This window comes from Anas platyrhynchos, chromosome 1, assembly GCF_047663525.1.
Source record: "Anas platyrhynchos isolate ZD024472 breed Pekin duck chromosome 1, IASCAAS_PekinDuck_T2T, whole genome shotgun sequence".
Classification (NCBI taxonomy): Eukaryota; Metazoa; Chordata; class Aves; order Anseriformes; family Anatidae; genus Anas; species Anas platyrhynchos.
This window is the reverse complement of record NC_092587.1, coordinates 47,984,687-48,003,060: the sequence shown is the minus strand read 5'-3', so window position 1 is coordinate 48,003,060 and position 18,374 is coordinate 47,984,687.

Here is an 18,374-nt window from a genome sequence, read left to right as displayed (position 1 = left end):
ACTCCTGTGGCACACCAGTGTTGAACTGCATCTCAGAGAGTCTTCTAGTCACTGACACCTCGAACTGAGAACAGCACAGAGAGTGAGCACCAAGAGGTCTGTGCATCATACAGTGGCCATAGAAGGACTTAATCATCTTCCTCTGGTAAATTTATGAAGCAGCTGCTCTATAAGGCCTTGGTGCTTAAGGATGAATGATTTGTTTTAAGGAACACTGCTTGGTGTTGGGGAAGATTACCATGCATGTCCTTAGCCATGAACACCAGGAGATAGATGAGCTGTTCTGCTTGACCTTTAATATAGAGGAGAGGGGATTTTGGAAAGAAGTGTGATTATTTGTATGTCTTGTCTTATAGCCTGCACTTTAACTGCGTTTTTCTAGCTCATGCAGCTGTGTTTGACTGTAGGAGAGAAGAGCTCTCAGACTTTATTCTAGCACTATTCATACCTAAGGGAATGTGATGGTAGTCTTCCTGGTGCATTTTTTTTTCACTAAAGAAGAAATTACCAGAGCTTGCTTGATTGCTTTTTTTATTTTTTATTTTTTATTTTTTATTTTTTATTTTTTATTTTTTATTTTTTCTCTCTCTTAAGTGACATATTCAACAGAAGTTTTAGGCAATATGTTTATTGCCTATTATTACACACTTTTTCACTGTTCTAGTTATCATCACTTAGGATCCTGCAGAATTAGGGATTTATTTAGGCCATCTGGGAAAGGAGCAGAAGTCTTATATGTGAAAAACAACCTGGAGTGAAAGAAACTTCTTCCTTCCCACACAGTCCCTGGAGTTTTGTGTTTACCCTGGATGATGCCTGCATCTCTTTAGGGCAGGAAGAGGCGAGTTTCAGGGCTTGGAGATCCAAGCCAATCTTAGTTGGCTGGAGCAAGAAAAAAGAAAGATTTACCTGAATGTTTATGAATACTGAATTATTGTTCTGTTAGAGAAATTGCTGGAATTAAATACATTGAGGATTTTCTCTCTCTTTGTTTTACTCTGTTTCATATTATGCTAACACGTACTACACAGGAAAACAAATCAGGAACATTTTAGCTTTCTACTGGACAGACAAAGGGAAACCTAAAAAGAAGAATCCACCAAAAGTATATCTTGCCATGATTTGAGATTTGTAAGGATCAATATTACCCAAAACCCCAAACCCAAAGATACTGTTTTTAAAATACTCTAACAGCTTTAGTACAGATATTACTAAGTTGATAAAGCAGAACACGGAGTGACAAGGTCAATCAGACACTTAAAATAGCAGAGCAGAAAGTATTTAGAACATTGGGAGCAACATATCTTGAATTTAATAAACCAAGGATTCTGAAAGCCCTATTTGAGATATCTTAATTGATCTTGATTTTTGGAAAATGTTATTTTCTGAAAATGTGCTCTTTTGAATGAGTAGTAATGCAGCACTCATTTTGAGAATTAAAGTCACCTTTTGTGTTATTGCTGTGTCTAAACTGTGTAATATTGTTAAGACCTTTGTATTTTAGTTGCAAAATAAACACTGAATCAAGCTTTGCAGTCTCTTAGTAACATGTCGTCTCCAATTTCCAAAATAAATTGAGGGTAATGAAACTATTTACTGGAGGACAAGTTGCAGGAGAAAGTTTTAAATTAGAAGGTTCAGTAACGTCTTAATAATTTTTATGCTGCATTAAGCCAGAAGATTATTCCTGTTATTGTCATGCTTAACTTATAGGGAAAGCTTCAATGCATATCCAGCATAATAATAATAATAATAGTTCTAAAAATATGGGTAAAATGAGAGAGTTCATGATCAGCCACTATTAATGATTGTCTCAAATTAAAAAATAAAATAAAATAAAAATAAAATAAAATGAAAATAAAATAAATAAAATAAAATAAATAAAATAAAATATAAGATAAATTGATTTTTAACTTCAAAACTGATATCTTCCAAACTGATATCCACGACTTAAGCCCAAGTTAAACAAAAAACTTTTCAAACTGCAAAAAATAATGTTGCTGCATTTTGTATCTGTGGATGGCACTAAGAAAAGAGAAGACTTGGTCTCTGTACACAAAGAAACAAAGGAGTAACATCTAAAAACAGGCATACCAATGTTATGAATAAATGCTGGCAAACTCAAAAGAAATTTGTTGCCTCAGACTTCACTTTAGCTAGAGCTAGCACCTCTGCTCTAAATGAAGATCTTTCTAATACCTCCCATTTTGGGATAATCTAATATGGATACCATTTGGTATCCATAGTACCATGTTGTTCACTGAAAAGGAAGACTGACATTTTAATAACTGAGTCATCTACATGATGTGTCAGTTCCATGTAGAAACTTCCCTGAAGAATTTCCCTGACCAAGTATTAGTCACAGCTGAGCAAAACATTTTGTAATGGTCCAAGCTAAAACCTTGTTCTAATATCAGACATCTGGATGAAGTGAAGACCATATTTGTTGTTCTTGCTTGCTTGAAAACTAAACCAAACAAAATAAAAAAAAAAAAAGGGGGGGGGGGGGAGGGAAGGATGTCAGAAGGGGGTTGTCGTATGTGCTATGTATAGAAGTGTCATGGTAAATATAATCTCCAGCCTGTCAAAAATGTTGTCACTCTACATTACTGGCGGAATCTTGCCATAGAGTCATCAATCTCTACAGAGTTGTGATGATGCGTCTAATTTGTTGGACTCTCATTGCTACAATATTTTGTCTATTATCCATGCATATAGACAAACAAAATCAATGTTGTTCAAAAAATAAAATAAAATAAAAATCATATGATCTACTTTGGATTCAATTTGTAAACACTTTTCTCCTCTTCAAGTTACATATGGAGGGCATTTTCCCTGTATTCAATCCTTCTCCAAATATAAAGGAGTTGTCACATCTTACACTCAAACTTGCATGGGTGACAATCTTACTGTGATTGATTACCCTAGAGTCACACTTAAAACAAAAGCTATAGAAGCATTTGTTCATACAATGACATAAATTTCCATTCTTTTTAATCTTCCTGCCCTGTGAGCATTCTCATTTCCTTCATTAGCAACCTCTATCTGAGATTACCTCTTTCACTTTGCAGTCTGGGAGACCTTTCTAATGTGTTAGTTATCCTTTCTTTCTAATAGTTATCCTTTCTCCTCTTCTGTTACTCAGAAATTATATAAATAAAAATCACACTTCCCAAATAATACACAACAAAGAAATACAACAGACTTCTCACTTAGTCATTGAATTATTTGCCATCTTCAAACTGTCAACAACTTCTTGATGGAAATATTTTATGACTCATTTCTTCCTTGTCATCCTAGAGAATAATTTATCTTCTCACTTTTACCTTAAGATGCAAAGCTCCCTTGTTTGTTTAGAGGGGCTGGTTAGCTGGTTTGGTTTTGGATACCAGATCACTGAAATAGGCTTGTAAATATACAAGGTGATAAATGTATATGAAGAAGCATGAAGTTCATCAATTTAAAATATTCTGCCTTGAGGTCAACCAGAGCTTGCAGAGGGTCATCTGGTGTATGCCCGGGTGCTGAAGCCTGTGGGGTAGAGGACGGCTGACAGGGATACCAGGTAAGGACCAAAGTAGACACTGCGGTTCAATGTCTTCTCCCATTTATTCCCACATCTTGGTGCACATGCACCCCTGTGCTTTCAGTAGTTATGCCAAACATTAAAACTCAGAAATCTTCCCCCTCCCCCCTCAGATATGTGCATGTGCAACTCCCCATCCATTTCAGTGGAGCTTTATTCACATTTGCTAAAGTTTTGAAGATTTGAATTTTGAAATGCTTTATATGCTTCATTTTAATAACGATCCATGTGCATTCACTAATCAGCAGTGAACTCTTTAGTGATGACTAGATCTTCACAGATTTTCACATACTGCCATTTGTCTGCTGTTCTCTAGTGTCAATAATATCCAGGATAAATCATTCACCTATAAATATTTTTGTGCTTGTCTATATCCAGCTCCTGTAAATCAGTCATTATGAACACATTGCAAATCTTTGTTTTGGACTGGAGAAGTTTGTGTCTGCCCCTGAATATTCTTTGTGGGTATAAATCCAGAAATTTCCCTTAGATAAAACCAGACAATTATTTCAGTGAAATCTCTATAAGAAAGACTCACTGGAGATTTGTTTTATGAAAGCAACTACACACAAACCCCCATAACAACAAATATGCACAACCTCCCATAATAACAAATAGATTTTTCAGTTATTATCTACTGAACACAAAGAGCACATTTCCTATAATAAGGGCAAAACACAATCTAATTTTTCTAAGTACAACCCACTCCCTTGTTGATTTTTTTTTTCAATAGGAATGACGAGAGCAGCAGCAAACAGCAGCACACACCTAACAAAGACTGCTGTAGCGCTAGAATGTCTCTCCAGCTGCTGCTTTATTGAATCTTCTCTTTATGAGGTCTATTATCCATGCATTATACTTCTTGTTTCCCCTTCTTCACCAGCATCTTCCCTACTGCAGGTGGCCACTGCTGGCCCTGAATTGAAATTTTCTTGTGCAATAGACCCTGTAACCTCTCCTTTAAACTGCACAGCCTCCATTTCCTTTGCAATATATGAAGAATACTGCTCTTCCTTTCAATTATTGTGCCTTCAGCATTATATCTGGTCATTATTTTCCTCCTTTTTTTTTTTCTTCCTCTTTGTTACTTTAGAATCAGAAAATAATGTCTCTGATCGTTATAGACATGTAATCAGGATAACCAAAGGCAGCTCCTGAAGGATGCAATGATAAATTTTATTATAAAATGGAACACCTAAATGTAAAAGTCATGGATTAGATAGTTTTAGATGTGTTTAGGTAGGTGCTTAAAAGCATGTGTCTTCAAATGATATAAACACAGATCTCAGCAGAGCTTTCAAGTGTCGTGTTTAACATCCGTTCAGAACATGGTAAGACACAAAATATAATATATCCTTATACTGGTAAGCATGATAATAATGAAATCTGTTGGAATAAAAACTAGAAAACATAATGCATGTGCAAGGACACCTGTTGCTACATTTTTATTTCACAGAAGCTTACTGTGCTAAGATAGTGCATCTAGTACACAGGTAGAGCTTTCAGGCAGCTGGGCAATATTTAGCTTCAAATAAAAATTGCTTTTCTTTGCAGAGTTTTCTGGTCTAAATCCCATTGACTAGTTATCTATTAGAACTGAATAAGAACATTTTTGCCTTTGCCAGTTTTTTTTTTTTTAACTTAAATATCTTCTACATGTTGAAAGAATAGAGATTATGGTTACTAACTTTCCAGTTTCTAAAGGAAAAACAAGCTGAACACATGTAAATAACAAGTATGTTGAATGACTTAGTTTGAAAAAATGTCTAATCTGCCTTGTGAGGTATCCATTCTCACAAAATAAATAAATAAGCAAATAAGGATTTCCTCTAAAACATTATTCATATGGGACCTCTCAAATTTCATCAAATCAAAAGACCAGAATTACTAGGTTTTGACTAATACAAACACAAATGAGAGAAAATATTTTAATCTGGGACTTCCATTTGCTAAACTCCAATCTGAGCAGAATAGAGCCCTGGACTGATTTCTCCAGCTGTGGTCAGTGAGTGTAATGCAGTAGTCCAGCTGTAAGACTTGCAGAGCACTCCTCTGCTTGCACTGACCAGTCATGGGAATGTAAGAATGATGCAACATCTCTCTGACAGCTTCTCTGTCCCACTCTGATCATCACACACACACAAGTTTGATGGCAGTGTCACCTTGCCTCAGCAGACTTTAATGGATAGCTAGCCACTTTATGTTGGCAGACATTTTGCTGAACTTTCAGCCCTAGTTTGGAGAATTGATTGACTGTACTTTGTTGTGGTCCTCACAAGGCCCAGAACAGCTCTGAGACTGAGTAGGAATAAATGTAAAAACACAGACTAGGCCTGCTTGACTGGAGACAATGACTCACAATCTTCTTTTTGCTACCCTCTGCAAAATTTCATGTTGCAAGATACGCACCCATGAGAGTCTCTTTCCCCATATTTTTTCTTCCCTGTCCTTCTCCTGTTCAAGATTAGCTAATACATATTCCTCAGAATTGTCAAAATAAAACAATTACCTCTAAACTAAGACAAAACACCAACACTTTCAAATCAGAACAAGACAACTTGGAAAGGCTAAGTGCAAAAACAATAACAGATTCATATGCATTGCTTCAGTATCTTAGCTGCTTTGCCAACAACACTGTTTATTTAACAAATAAATCTAATTAAATTTTGACAGAATCTAGGATTCCCAGTTATGGCTGGGAACTCATTGTGTTACATTTTTATATGTTCAGGAAAGAGAGAGAGAGACAGAGAGAGTAAGAGAGAGAAAGAATTCTTTTATTTAGATGTTGGAAATTCCATACTTACACATAAATCCATGTATGAAATATTGTAAACAAAATATAAAGACAGATTTTGTCAAACTACTGCTTTTCAAGATGTATGTTAGTTTAATAAGATTGACATTTTAGCAAGCTGAAGATCATAAGGCATGTTTTATGGTGCATTAAAATCTCATAATAACAATTTCAGAGAGTTAGCATAATATATTATTCAGAGTTAAATACTGCCTTGAATGATAAGGGCTATATGCCATCAGGCTATAATAAACTACAGCTTTGAAATATCAATTTTAATTTATCAGTAAAGTCATTTACATAGCTAAAGCAGGAATGTAATGATGTGTTTTCTGCCTAACTAGAAGGAAAAAAAAAAAAAGGCAAAAAAAAAAAAGCATGTCTTTTCCAACATCCAGAAAATATGAAAATATTCTGAGAAAGCCATTATTAAGTCATTTAACCTTTCATACAAAATAAATTGTTATGGATTAGTTATAAAGCTGAAAGTAAACACATTCTGATTTTTTTTTTTTTTATTGAATGTAAGTAAACTTACATAAAATCTAGGGGAAATATTGTATTCAGGCACAAATGTATTACTGTAACTGGCTTTTTGACAAATTGCAACTATTTATCTGATATTTCTGTAAGTGGCACAAAAAAGCCATGCAGCACTCCTCTACAACTTCACCCTGAAGAGGAATTTATCAGAGTGACTTACTTAGAGCTGCACATTGATTTGCCCTTCATCCACATCTGAAATACCATACTTTAAGGCCTTTAAGCTGGTAAAAGGGTACACTCATGCAGTTAATAGGGTGGAAAAGAGGGCAGCTAATATGAGACAGCGAAGGAGACACAAGATCAGAAAGTACCTTTAACCCCAAATCTTACTTCTCAGTTTGGGTTGAGAGCCATAGGAGTGTCCACAACTCTGGAGAGCTTCAGGCTACATTTATCTGATTTGATGGCACAAATTTCAGAGCCCTTCTTTCCAAAAACACATGGCCAGCAAAGTGGGAAGTTAACCAGGAATATGTCTGAGCTGCCTGTGTGCTGTGAGCCTCCCAGAGTTCCAGTTGCCCCATTTTTCATGCTGTCTATGTATATTTAACAGTAAACTTTTGACAAGTAGCAGCTTAAGCACCTGCAATTCCTCCTCTGCCTTCAGCACAGCTATACGGTCAGGGCAAGCCACAGACCAGGTATTGCACACAGCCTTGAACGCAGGTGCTCAAGCCATTGCTATGGGAATACAAAGGGCAAGGGGAGAAGTCTGGTACAAGGAGGCTTATCTTGGCCTCCCACATGATGCTGTGAGAGACACAGAGCACCAATCCAGGAATATACTTCAACCTGTTGCCAGAAAAGATCAGAAATTCCTCTCCACCTGACTATCACGGTCTTCCTTGGCCATGAGGGACAGTCAGTACAGAAGTGCCCCAGAAAATGCAGCTCTGGAAGCCATGGAGAAACACCTCCTCGGCACACCAGGTCTGCACCTTTAGGGTAAGGGGAATGATGAGGCCTCCCAGCCACAGCAGCACACTTGACCTAGGTCAGAGTAATGAATCCCAGCCACTTGTGCCTGGATGTGAACTACTGCAAGTAGTTCTTTATCCATTGTCCTCTATGACATCCTCTGCATTAGGACTAACCTGTTATTTACACTACAGTCTTTAATCACAACAGCAGGCAGATCAGGTCCAAAGTACTCATTCAAACTGGCTTCAGGACTTAAAGCTTTGGAGTGGGCTGTAAGAAATCATATATTTCATCCATTACTCTGAAATACGCACCAGAAAACAAACAAACAAACAAACAAACAAAAAAAAAAACAAACACCATGCTATCCTGTCTGGCTCAGCATAGTAGAAATTCAATGTGTGTCACAGGCAGTGTTGATTTTATAATGCAATTTTAAAAACCTCTCAACTCACAGGAAGCAGTCTATAGTGCATGAGTGAAGTTTGGTCATTTAAACAAGCAGGACACTGGAGTCACCATAGCAGTCCACGGTGCAGCACAGCCTCTGTCCTGAGTTTTGGTAGTATGCTAAGCTAAAGTCTTACTGCAACACTAGCTATGTTTTGTACCAAGTTTAATCTAATTCTAAAGTAGGTAATCTCTCAGAATAGGAGTTATTTGCCCTTTTTTTTTTTTTTTTAATCTTACAGAATAATTGTATGTTTCAGTCACTGTGCACATACCTCTGTGGAGGTGACAAACCAGCCTGGAAGAGTACAGCGAGTATAAATCAGTATTTAAAAGACCTGTACCTTTAAATCTTTGAACTTTTCTGTTTCTCATCTCCCTTGTTCCCCTCATACACACTCACATTGCTGTTGTTTTGTTTTTTATATGTCACTGGCCTTATTAGCAATGTAGCAGAATTAGACTGTGATGAGCCTGTACAGAAGGTGTCAGGCTGCTATCAGGTCCAATTGGGCTTTGAGGAAAGAATCAAACAGCCTCCTTTCAAAATGATTGATGCCTTCTCCAGATTTAGCTTAATAACTTTGTGCATTTGTATCAACAGCTTTGAGGTGAAATTTCCAGAACTGCTCTTGTCATCCCTGCCAAAGTGGATTGTCAAGATCTGCAGGTGGCTGAGACCAGTACAGGGACTGAGATCAAACCTGACCATCAGTTCCTGCAAAGTCCTTCCAGTGTTGCCAACCTAAGGTGAAACATGCTGGGAGCGGACAAAGGGAACATCTCTGTAAAAATAAGTAACCCTGATTTTAAAACACAAGGATGAGATTCACATCCACATATAGTTTAGTGAGCAGCTTGATTTTTAATAGTGTTAAGAACTGGTAGGTGTGCAGTACACCTGGGGAGGAAAGGAAGGAAAAATCAGAGATGTAGGAGCAGAATTAGGAATGAGATTCCTGCCAGTATGGTCAGGCCAGCGCTTCCCCCATCCTCAGGGCAGCCCCTGACATGAGCCCTAGACAAGTGCCTTCATGCCGCAGGTTTTGATTCCACCACATTTGTTTTCAGACTCATTTGTCAACAACAAAAGAACAAAGTTCAAACAAACTGCTAAGGTATCATTTCTTACGAATAATGAACAAGGCTAAAGACACCTCCTGCAGATTAATGATGGGTTGGAACCAGTTAATCACCTCAAGCCATTAACCCTAACTGTTATTAAACTCTAGACCTAAACCAAGTCCTCAGTCAGTGTGGCTGCTATTCACCCCTCCAATTTCTACACCCATACTTCGATCTCTCTCCTAACTCCCACCCAAACAAAATCAGTGAAAAACTGTATGTGAGAATTTGTATTACATGCACGTAGAGACAGACGTCAGCTACATAGATTGTGGAAGTTGTCTATTTCTCAGCTGTTTTAAAGCAATATTTGTTCCATGTCACATACAAGGTATTTGAGGGCATTGAAAGCCTGCCATGTTAGTCAGTCAGGGCTCACCAGTCTTTCCACAAAGTAATTTAGTTTATAGCATGGCAGGAAATAGGGCAGGGAGAAAGGAGCTGAGGGGAAGGGAGGAAGAAAATAGGGGGTGGGGGGGAGGAGGAGGGAAAGCTGAGGAGATAACTGACATCTTTCTTAAGAGGAATCTATTCATAAATTAATTTCTTGATGTATTCTAATAGATTTTTGTTTTGTTTTATTTTATAACCCTATTGTACAGTAGCTGCCTGTTATTTGCTCTAATCATCTGTTTCCATGACCTTCACCTTTATTGATTTGGCTTCTTCCAAAGTTTAATGCAGTCTCTGAGATTAAAGTCATTTTTCTCCAGGCCAAGTTGGTTAACAGAAGATTTGCTTTTAAGAGAAGTAGAAATCATTGTGATTAGTAAAAAGTGATTTTGAACAGAGAAAATATGTTTAAGTAAATAAAACCCCTTTACAGAGCCAAGCAATAGAAGGGGGCTCCAGCTCATAAACAATGTCAGTTTATTTTTTTTTGTTTGGTTTGTTTTGTTTTTAAAAAAGTGAAAAATTGAGTGAAAAAATAAAAGTAGGGTTGCTTATAGTATATTTATGAGTGCTACAAATCCTGCAGATTTGAAGAATAAGGTACATAGGATTTTATTTTCTCCTCCCAGATGTTACTTTAATCAGGTTTCTAGTTGCAATAAATAGAGAATCATATTATATGCAGTAATGTTCCCCAACAGATATAGTAACATAACTCAACATTTTGCAATTGTAGCAGGTGAGATTATAAATCAAAGACAAAATTTACTACAAGAATATAATAAACCAGATCCCATTTTCCTTAACAATTTATAGTTCTGATTTGATTATACAGCTTATTTGCTTAATTTTATTACTGCTTTAAACTCCTGCCTCCTTCATGATAATCCATTCTCTAATGTCAACCTTCAGTTACATGTTTCAGTAAGAAAAGCACACAGTTGTTTCTTATATATAATACATCAAAAACTGCAGGCTGCCTTTCCATAGTCACACATACAAGGATTGGATTCTGCAGCCCCTTTACCTCACTTGAGACCATAATGAATTACCAGAGATAAACAGACGGATCCAAACCCACTGCAGTAAATGGAAAATCATCTGTTGACCTCACAGGGCTTTGAACCATTCCTGCCCTGACAGCAGACATTCATTTCCTGTTCCCAGACTCTGCCAGGGTAATAATAAATGTATTACCCAACTCAGCTCTAGTACTCGGCAGCAAAATGAACCAGAGAGAACATGCAGTACAAACAAATATACCTAATTTTTTCTATACCATACACAAAATTCAGAAGGACAAAAACCCAACATATAATTATCCTCATGTAAAAAAGAAATGAAAAACAAACTGCAGATAAATCTTCGATTGCAATTTTTCTCATTCTCCCTCTCATATACTTTTTCACCATTATTTTTCCATTACCACAATATCATTTCTGATGAAGAAAAAAAAAAAAAAAAGACACTCATGAATTAATCATACATTTAGCTCATAAATATTTGAACCACATACTGGTTTCTGTTAAAATGGTACAGATTTACTGGAACAGAAACCAAACAGCAGCTACAGAAGCACCACTTCCTGTTGATAACTAAAACTGAGCTCTGCAAGCTCACAAATTAGCATCTGTTGTCTGGAGTTTCCCCTATAGTGCTTCAGCTGTGTTTTCCCTAGGTATTGTTTTGTTTTCATCCCTTGCAGTTTTCTAAAATTCCTCTGAAACTGAACAATTGGGAAAAAAAAAAAAGTTGAATGTTACTATGGTAACTAAAAAAAAAAAAAAAAGAAAAACACTTCAAACAGACCGATGACTCAGGGCACAGCTTCTCAACAGAAACCAACGCACTGGTGCTTTGTCCATGAATAGAGCAATTTGGGGGCCTATTTAAAGGTGTTGAACTCAAGGAATATATTAATACTCCACTCTTTCATTTATCATAGAATATTTTTCTCTACTGAGCAACAGTATGGCATTATGTGTGGCATTAATTAGCACATATATCTTTGTATCATACATGTCTTCCACAGAAACTATTTCAAGCTACCGTTAAGGTCAAAGCATTACATGCAGAGAAATTAAAACCAAAACTTAAAAACAACAACAGAAAATCAATTACAATTGTACGTAGGCTCTTTCATCCCCTCACACATGAACATAAAAGACTTTAACTACTGACTCAAGGTCATTTCTTACACTCTTACACATTTCTTACACTCTTACACATTTCTTATACTTTTTATACATTTCTTATAGAAGAACCTTTCTGGGTTAATGAGACCAATCCTCAGCTATTACATGCAACCAGACTGTGTATGACAAGCCATGAAAATACCAAACTCCTTAAAACTGCTGTGATTTTTGCAATTATGACTCCCATCAGGAAGCTGTCCCAGAGTTTTATTCCTGAGAGGTCTCAAAAGCATACACACACCATTTTCAGTCAAGTTTACTTATTTTTTGCTAGATTATACCCCTCCCCTTTTCCCCTATTTTATAGATAGATAGATAGATAGATAGATAGATAGATAGATGACAGATAGATAGATAGATAGATAGATAGATAGATAGATAGATAGATAGATTTTTTCCCCAGAGCAAGCACTGACTGTCCTTTAGCTTAAACTGCTCCCCTCCCTCTTTGGTGTAGAGAATACACTAACATATTTATAAAGAACACTATTTTCCCTAGCCATTCTTTGTTACATGAATATATCGTTTGGCTTGCTCATCTTTATTTTTAAGACAGACTTTTCTTTCATTTGTTAATTCCTGTAGTCGTCTTCAATTGTTATTATGAAATTTCATTTTCACTGATCAGTGAGAAACTCCAGATTTTGTCTTACCTGGCTCTTGTATGATAGGATTAATGCTTCTTTTTCATCACTGGAAATCGCTCCTGATACACCCCAGAGAATACGACCCTACCATATCATCATACTATCCTTCTCCTAGGCTATGTATCAATGCATGTGAAAGCACCATGCTAAATTCTACAGAAAAAGAATATCACAATTTCATCTTTTCATGGAAATTAGGATTAAAAGACACTTCTAATTTTTCCCACTTTTCTTTTTCCCTTATAAGACAATATGTTTTATCAAAATACCTCTACCAAGTCCAATGACTTTTGTGAAACCCAGTGTTTTTCAGTCCTCAAAAATCCTTAATTAATCTGAAGTAGGTCACATAAGAGGGAAGACATTTTTGATTTTAAAGTGATGGCCACATCATGGAGCCCTTCCAAATAGAAAACAATAAATCTAAAAAAAAAAAAAAAAAGAATTTTTTTTTTATTCTAATTTTTAGATGCTTTGTTCACTATGTATTCCTAATGTGATACTCATGTCCATAAGCAATGGATGAGATAGTTATTTACAAGCTCTCCAGTCTGTAGGGAAATATCTTGGACTGAGAAATAAGTGGACTCAAGCAGAAGACAAAGACGGGATGTTTGGGGTAAGCTGTAGAGTAAGAACTCAGCAGAAGCGATGGTGACAGATTGTTTAATTGGGTAACTGTCTCCATCATCTTACTTGCAAAGGAAGCAAGCAAATAAAGCCTTGGGAATAATAGTCTATAAACAGCTTGCTTTAAAAAGTAATTGACAACTTCAACTGCTATGATACTTCAGTCTCAGGGGAAAGAGGCTGTAATATTTGCTGCAAAGTCTTGAAAGCCCTTTTTCCTTGTTGACTGCAAGAAACAATCAAAAAAGTATTTTCTCCTGGTATTGCACATAAATATATGTACGTGTAAAGCAGAACAAAATGCAGAACAAAATAAAGTAGTAGGTTTTAGAAACCAAGAGTAGATTTGTTAGTTTTTCACCATAAAAGCAAATTCTTAAAACAAGTGTATATTTACACCACTGCAAACAACCACTTTGATATGAAGTTGATTTAGCTATGAATGTGGTCAGAATTTTTGCCAACAAAAAGATTTTTTCTTTTGGTGTTGCAATTTCAGAATTGTGCAAAAGCTACAGGATAAAATATGATCATTGTCCACCCTTTATTTTAAAAACACAGGTCAATAGTTCAATTTCTCCTTGAAATAACACAAGGCTATGTGGAGTAATGGATCTGTATATTTGCAGTGGAGAGCTTATGTAAATGTGAAACTAATGTCATTTGCAAAACCCATGCAAAGCATCAACAAACACACTAAGCTTTCCTCTCCTCAGTCAGGGTTTATTTCACCCCTATTACTGGAGGCCTGGGCAGAGACTGCCAGATGTGTCAATGCTTCTCACTATGACAACAGTTTCTGATGTTCAACAAAGGGTTGAATATGAGGCTGGACTTCTTGCTGTCTCTCACTTCTTTAACTAGGATTTGGGCACATGTAAACAAAGAAGAAGCCTAAGAGAATAATGACCAAGTATTTCTTGGCTACGGAAGTAAGAGACTTGGTCTTAAAACTACTGAGCCTTTGCTTCCCATCACTATGACATAATTAAAGAAGTATAATAGCATTTAAAAACAACAACAAAAACTGTTGTCATAACTATACAACACAACAGTAGGACTGACTGAAAAATGCAAACTTCAGTTCAAAGATGCAGAATAAGATGCATCCAAGAGGCTACTCCTGCAGCCTACAATTTAGAAGAAAAAGAAATAATAAAATAAAGGCCTATTGCAATGCTTGGTAGTGACTTCAACACATTATAAAGAAGAACTGACTTTATGAGGCTGAGCAGAATGGCTTTTTCAAAAATCTAATTTCTTCAAAAAAAAAAAAAAACAACCAAAAAAAAAACCACCTAAAGCTACAAATCATTTTTTTTGTTATTCAGGCAATTACTGTTTTGAACATGAAGAGTTATAAAATTCTTCCACAGCTACGTAGGGAGACAATTAAAAGAAACCTAACTTTTTTTTTATTATTGTTTTCATATGTTAACAAGCCTTGAACCAATGTATGACACATACAAAATAGTCCTGGGGAAGCATCAATATTACTGTGAAAGTGACTCTGTGATTCTGTGAATGTAGTCTGGGTTACATTTGTCATATACTTGTTTGTATTACATTATTTATCACAAGAATAGCATTTTAATGTCAACGCAGACCTGTTTAATCTGTGCCTAGCTTATCCATATGTCTGGCTAGCTGAGAGACTTAAGCAGTAACTAATCTAAACAACATATGTACTACTGATTTACTCATCTTAATTTTATGTTAATTCAAGTGAAAAATGACCTTAGCAACTGTGTTGGATGAGGCAGGTCTGATTAGAATTCTGTGAAAAATAGAAATAAACTGCCTTAATTTAAACACTGATCTAATTTGTTGGTTCTTATTGTTTTATACTTACAGATTCCATCCTGGGTAGAAGAAAAGGAGCATATGGACGATCAAAGCACAAAAAGCTGAAAAAGCCTGTTTATATATACATATATATATTCTCCTACTGGGAGAGGCAAAAAGCACAGATTAAATTACATAAGTGATATGTTTCCATAGCTCCATCATTTGTTTGAAATAATGCACAAGGCTTTGCTGCTGATGAAAAAAGAAACTCTAAGTCAATCACAGAAGTGTACTGAGCAAGGAAAAGCTCTTGATCAGAGGAATGGCACAGAATGAGACCATTTCCTGCTGTAGCAAATGCTGCTAAACGCTAATCTATTCCCATGGAGATGAAAATTGAGGATGCAGGGCAAAGTCAATCCTGCCTAGATTATGACCTATGGCTCTAAGGAGATTAGTCATTTTAAACAGGAAAAGCATCCAAACACTATTATTCAGTATCTTTTTTTTCTGTGTTTACATTTAAACCTCTTCCTCCTCTCCCCTTCTTCTCCCGCTCTCCACCCCCCCCAAAAAAAAAAAAATTTAAAAAAATGCTTATTATCCACTTTGCCCCTGAATTTTTCCCTCTTTCTTTAGTCCTGTTCTTTTTACATACTTCAGATTCCTGGTCCACAATCTCAACTAGGGTTGGTATAGATCAGGTTACTGAGGGTGGTATATCTGGTCTCTATGGGTAAACATTCTTCTCTTTCAAACTTTGAAGAGCCTCTTGCCAAGTAGGTGCAGTATTTGGAGTATGTACATAAAATTGTATTAAAACTGTTTACACCCACCGCTTGAGGTGGTTAACTATTTTTCCTATCACTCAGTTTTCTTATACCTACCCTACTTCTATCAATGTTACTGCTGAAGAACAAGATGGGAGAGAGAGGAGGAGAAACACTTGGTATTTGTCACATCTTTCAGGTTATACGGATCATACCATATATGCGTTTTTTGTGATTCATGAACAGGCATGTCCTCTCTACCTTTTCGCACATTCCTCTCCCTGCCCACCCAGTCTTTCTTGACAAAAACTTCTTCAAACTGAGCTAGGAGTAAATATAAGCCTTTATTGCTGCAACAGATCTACTTAGACTTGGTATGATGAACTTCAGCTGACCTAGATGCAGAAATATATGCCAGAGTGGAGGCCTTAAGTGCCTCCCAAAACCAATTACTTCTAAGGTCATTTATCAGCAGAGGTAGGACCAGAGAAGCCTCTTTACTCCTAGATGTTTCCCCTGATCTGGCTTGTTGCTGAGGCTGGAGACATGGGTTAGATGGACATATTGCCACCTTGTAAAATGTCATTCAGGGCAGCTGCTCTACTTTGGGTTTGTCAAGACCTGCACCTAAACCACAGTGACATTATTTGTTATTTTGAAGCCTTGTGGGAACTTTTGGGGGAGCTTGTGGATACTGCCCAAGTCATAGCACAGCACAACCCTCTCTCAGTGAGAACCTTGGTAGCCCCCAGTCCCTCCCCCGGAATTATTGTAGTCCTCTGAAGGTGTAAGCTGTTCCTAAGGAGCAGGGCAGAAAATAAATGCAAAGCTGTTCCAGGCCAAGCCATAACAGATTAAAATGAGTGTTTTCAAATGGAAATCCCTCATATTTTTAACCCTCCGTTCTTGAAAATACCATCTTCGGTTTGCCTTAAGATTTCTGGAAAAAAAGTAGTATCAGACTGTGAAATTCAGAAAGGTTTTGCTGGTTAGCTAGAAGTGAAGGATGAGCCAAAATCAGGCATGAAATTGAAAACTGTTCTCACAGTGATAAGGAAATAAGCTTTCAGAGGCCTTGGATGAAATACATGACCTTGCAGCCTTTCCATCTCTAATTTCATTGATTAAAGTTATTATTAACAGTTTTCTTAATTATGCATAATATTTCTGATTTTCTGTAGTCCTTGCTTTGTCCCCATCAAGTTCTTGCAGATTAATTTCATCTCTCCTTAGTTTACTGCTAGACTTTAAAATAACCAATTAAAGAGATAATTAACTTTATAACATGATTATGTAGTGCCAGCAACACAGCATTTGAAAAAATGTACTTATCTAAGTAGCATTATTAGCAAATGCAGAGGTGATTTTTCTGATCTCAGTAACAGAAAAGGATTCAATGGATGTACAGCTCATATATACACTTTTCACAGTTACCAGTCAGGGGAAGCAACAGTTGAAGAACCGTGGCTATCAAGACCTGGGTCAGAGTGCTGCATAAATCCCTAAACCAGCACTAACCTGAGCAATTACATTCATGTCCCATGGCTCAATGACACCAGTGTCTCCATAGAGCCCCAGCAGACATCCAGTCATACCAAACCGGGTACTGCATGGAAGGCCTTTTCTCAGCTGGGAATTGCAGCAGCATTGAATGAATTGTCACAAGGTTTTCTGTATTTGCACCTCAGCAGTAGGGGCAGTTAGCATCCCTCTGCAGCATTGGTGCCAACCAGGTGCCTGCCTGTCTTCAGATGTTGCCACAGGAAATCCAGCCCCACAAACAAGAGCAGGAGGAGCCACGTATATTTGAAGCTGTTATTGTTCCTATAGACTCCACGTATGAAGCCAATGATGTGCTGCCTCATGCAACATGCAGGGACCTTACCAGGACTTGGTTTCTGTGGTGCAATCTCTTCAAAAGTTACAAGGACAGGTAAAACAGAAGATAGGAAGGAAGGGCAAGTAAACTCTGGAAACTGGAGACAAGCACAAAGACGCAGTCTTTCCTAGAGAACAGATAAAATAAGTAGCATTATTTTTAATAAATACAAAAATACATAGAATCACAGAATCACAGAATTTCTAGGTTGGAAGAGACCTCAAGATCATCGAGTCCAACCTCTGACCTAACACTAACAGTCCCCACTAAACCATATCCCTAAGCTCTACATCTAAATGTCTTTTAAAGACTTCCAGGGATGGTGACTCCACCACTTCCCTGGGCAGCCTGTTCCAATGTCTAACAACCCTTTCAGTAAAGAAGTTCTTCCTAATACATACATACATACATAATACGTACATACATACGTACAGTTTAAAAGTAAACAAATAGTGTGGGGATGTTTATACCCAACTTATAAATATATACGGGCTTAATGAACTTTGGCATTGATGTCATCCTTTGTTAGCTATTGTGTTAGTCTAGATAAAATGATGGGGAGTCTTCTGATTCACCTCCTCAGTTAAACTTAATTTCAGACATATTTTAGAACTGAATGTACTTTAGTCCTCAAAATTCCCATGGTT